This window comes from Drosophila grimshawi, unplaced genomic scaffold, assembly GCF_018153295.1.
Source record: "Drosophila grimshawi isolate 15287-2541.00 unplaced genomic scaffold, ASM1815329v1 contig_44, whole genome shotgun sequence".
Lineage (NCBI taxonomy): Eukaryota > Metazoa > Arthropoda > Insecta > Diptera > Drosophilidae > Drosophila > Drosophila grimshawi.
Window position 1 is genome coordinate 1,119,997 of NW_025063240.1, and position 4,514 is coordinate 1,124,510.

At 38.1% G+C, this 4,514-nt stretch overlaps 1 long non-coding RNA gene across 2 annotated transcripts; it reads left to right on the top strand.

Moving 5' to 3' along the window:
• The first annotated feature begins 282 nt into the window (after positions 1-282).
• Positions 283-2,529, top strand: LOC116806492. Of its 2 annotated transcripts, none has more exons than XR_004365661.2 (3): positions 283-341; positions 2,137-2,356; positions 2,412-2,529. It is a non-coding gene; the product is annotated as an uncharacterized LOC116806492 (long non-coding RNA). The 2 variants fall into 2 exon arrangements; XR_006246713.1 differs by having other exon boundaries at positions 2,221-2,356.
• Positions 2,530-4,514: the final 1,985 nt, after the last annotated feature.

Genomic DNA, 4,514 nt, shown 5'->3' on the forward strand with positions numbered 1-4,514 from the left:
ATTTATGGATGATTATTGAAATTTGAACAATTGTTTTTTTTTTAATATGTTTTAAAAATGGTGTTTGCTTGCTGCAGTTCAAGTGTTTTTTTTATTATTTTTTATATACTCCGATATATTTCTATGTACGATCGGGATTCGACTTCAGCTTCGTTTTTGTACTTTCAGTAACACAAATTTTGCGATTACTTTCAATTTTATTTTCTATAAAATAAATTGTAACAATTTAAGTTTATCTAAAAATCATAATATTTGAATTTAATGTGACTAAAACTGGCTTGCATATTAAATGCCAGCCAGCCACGTGAGTTGGCCAAACCAAAACGATGTCAATAACCCAGGTACGGCACGTAAAATGTTAAAATGTTAAAATGTATGTGTATACATAGAGCTATGTATATATTGATATATGTATATATATTTGTATATAGGTTTGTGTATATCCAGTGAATATGAAATTTCACTTGGCTGACTGCGCCGACGCAGCTGCCGACAGCGAAAGTGAAACTCGAAGAGGTTTTTGAACTCGACAAGTGCCCGATTCCGATTCAGATGGCAGCTGTGATCAGGGGGGCAGCGAGTAATGGCTGCTTGTGCAGCTAGGGGTGAGTGTAGGGTGTAGGGAGGCAGGGGGAGAGGTACATCAAGAGGCACGACGACAGCCAACTGGCCTCGCCGCAAGTAACTGGAGCGGAACCAAAGGCAACGGCAAAAGACAAATTGTACAATTTTACTTTCTTTTCCACATGCAACTGCGTCAAGAGTCGAGAGAGTCTGGAGCGTTGGTTTGAGGGGGCTGGGGTTGGGGCTCCGAGCTCCAGCTTAAGTGTCAATGAACTAAAAACTGACAACGCCGAAATGAAAGCGCCGTAACCCAATTAAACTGCAAACTTTTTCAGATTCACAACAATTTCGACTTGCACTGGGATTTGAAGTGGGTTTTGGTCTTCGAAGTTCGGTTTGCAGTTTTGAGTTTTGAGTTTTGAGTTTTTGGTAATTATTTTGGCTAGTCTCGGATTTGGCGCCAATTTTATGCGCTTGGCGTGCACGACGACGTCGACCAAAGAGCCTCGGCACTGAAATATGCCAAAAAAGGTCACAGACAATTAGCAAGTGTCGTTTTTTTTTGCTGCTTTTAGTTGCCTGCTGTTGTTGTCGATGCAAACACCCGCACCTGCCCCTCCCTTGGCCCGGCCGTGTGCTCTGTTCCAAAGCCACGCCATGAGCCAAGCTCAATGTTGTAGTGGCTGTTCAACGAGCGCAAAATACAACAACAAACAGTACAGCAGTAAACATGACAACAACAACAACAACAAGTAAATCGGCAGCAGAGGAGGCCGACGAGGTATAAATAACCTCATAATTGCCGCTGAGGGTCTTTGCAATGAATTATGCGAATTAACCTCAAAAATTGAAACGTTTTTCATGAGCATGCAAACAATTTTGGACAAGTTGAATTAACTTATATTACGATTGATCTCATTCACGATTGATTGATTGATTGATTGTGTGTGTGTGGGTGTATAGTAACATTATATATTATACACGATAACGACTTAGGCGCCCTATTACTAATTACTATGTTTTATTCTGTCAAAAACGGTTCCTCGCTCGAGGTCAATGCCCCAAACGAGAGCGCCACAAATCGCATGAAGCCAACCATCAACGACTATTATCCAAAGCAATCATCACAATTTCATATTCCATGACGTTCCGAGGGGTAAACTCGTGCCGAGCATGCGCAACCCAGCTGCAGAGACAGAGACAGAGCGATAGAGAGTGTGAGAGAGAGAGAGAGAGATGAAGAAATAGAAGCAGTAAAACGGGTAAACGAACAGTGTCGGGCTAGCGGGTTAGCGGGTAAACGGGCAGGCGGCAAAGCGACAAACGGTTAAGCACATTTGAAATGAAATTGAAAGCAAAAGCGAAAGTGTATTTCTTTCTGGCTTGTTTTTGTTGTTGTTATTTTCTTTTGATTTTTATGTTGCTGGCTACTACGTATTGTGTTGCCAACAATTCTTCAAATTTCTTTTGCTATTCAATTTCGTTTTGTCAACGTTTTCACTTTTTGACTATAATCGTATTTTGTTTGTTTGTTGTTTGCTTCTTCATTCATTGTTTTTCATTGCTGCTCAGAAGTTCAGATCAAAACCTGAAGACGAGAAGAAAGAAACACTCTCGATATTGTGTGGCCATCATTACATATTCACATCTCATTAGATAATTACAAAAGGCTGGCAAACACATAGTGAAATTTGTGAATGGATCTGACCCAGTTTACGATCTTGCCACCAAACAGTACCACAGCTTAAAATAAGCACAAAGAACGGTTACCTTCTAATATGAAACTAATTTGGTTTGTACTGATTTCAATATGCTTTAATTATTCATTAGAAATGTAATTCGTATAGAGCTGGTAGCTAGAAGAGGAAGAGTCGGGGCTACTAATCCGAAATATGGATCGAGATTGGTGTATTCATTGAAACTTATTGGAGAAAGAACTCTCGTCCAAACAAGGTTGATGACAAACTAAAAATGACAAACTAAAAAGGCTTAAGCCTTTGAAACTTTGTTGCAAACTAAAAAGTGAAAATACACATATAAATTAAATCGTGAAATATTAAAAGAAACACTTTAAAGAACTAGATCTATTCACATTTGTAAGAAAGTTAAGCTTCATATATGTCATCCTAGATTCGATTAGCCATCTAATATTATACTAATAATAATTCTAAAATTAGCCTCATTCTACTATCAAGATTTCCTACATTATTGAATCTTTATAGTGGTTAAAGTGAGTTACCTGCACACTTTCCCACTAGAAACCACATTCTTCAACATTCAAAATTCGTAAAAGTATGTTGAAGAAGAATATAGAAAGAATTATAGAAGTTCCCGAGTATTTTGTATTTCTTACAATGATATGGTCAATGATATGATCAATGTATGGCAATAGTTCAAAAAAGTTATGCGCTTATTTGAAAATACAAATAAATTAGTTGGATTAATTTTTTTTAATCATCTATTAAAATATAGTGCTGAAAGCAAAATAAAAATAAACTGCTGTTTTAATTTTTAAATTAGTTTCTTTTTTATTGGGTTTCTCGTGGAAAACTGGTTTTAGCTTGTCTTATTTTTTAATTAAGTATTTTATTATCATTGCGTAAGATAAAGACAAAAATAATGTATTTAATTGCCGCAATTTTTATCGATTATTCTGTGAAAAATTAGAGCTTTGTACTAAGCAACGACTTTGAATTTAAAAACTTTATTGAATGGGTAACCCAATCGCCGTCATTAAAGAACATGAATTGATAAGAGGTAAAGAGGAACAACCCATGGATACATAGTGAGTTGAACATAAAAGGATGTTTTTAATAATTTTACAGAAAGGTGAATGCAACATATGCTCCGCAATAAATATTTATGTGCATATGCGCATAATTATTTTGAATATTATCGACCACAAAACTAAGCACAGCATTGCACCTTGTGTCTCGACTTTCACTGCTGTTTGCGTTGCTGAGCTGCTGAGCTGCTGACCCAGAAACTCCAATGACACATCAACCTGGCCAAGTGAAGCGTTTAATAAAGTTTTATGCAAGCGCATAAAAAAATGCAACTGGTGTTGCCGCAGCGGAGACCAATGTCAGGAGAAGACCCTTGGCAAAAAGATCAACCGACCAAGAGCAAAAAAAATAAAATAAAAACGGCCTATAAAAACTGCAGGCGTTACGGAAATGAAGACGTCGACATCCTGTTGCCTCATGCCCCTCGTTGTCCCCTTCCTCGAGTGCTTTTGTTGCAGCCGGCGACTTTCTTAATGGCCCTCGCTCAAGGCTCAATGCTTAGGGCTCAAAACTCAGGGCTCATGTCTCAGGGATCAGGTCTGATGTCTCAGGGCTCGGGGCTCAGGTTTTGGACTCATTGCTTAAAGCTCGCTGGTTCAGTCAGTCTACACATGTTGCCACTAAAAATTATTTAAGATGACATTGGGTTGAAGCAACGACTAACTGTCTGTTAACTGTTTTAATGCCGTGTAATTCATGCTGGGGAAGCCGCAACGGACAGCAGCTGTTTCGGGCCTAAGGCCATCCATGTTGCAGTTGCCACACAACAAAAATCGGAAACAACATCAAATCTAATAGTCAATTTTTAGCGCTTTCGTTTTTGTACACACCCCGAATCGGCAGATATATATACATGTATATATATGTACGTATGTACAATATATCTGTTGATCAGCAGCACTTTTCCCATTGAAAGCAATTTAATGTACGCCGCGATAAATACAAATTTCAACAAAAATTGAGACATAGACAACAAAGACCACAAAAGTTCAACACTTTCTTTTCGGCTATGGCAAACAGTTGAAGTTCAACTCAATATTGTATTGGTTTTTTTTTATGCTTTTTTTTTGGGTAGGTGGGCATCAATTACCCTACTCGAGAAACTATAACATGCGCCGGACCAAGCCATACCGATCCGAACCGAACCGAACCTAACTGAAACCA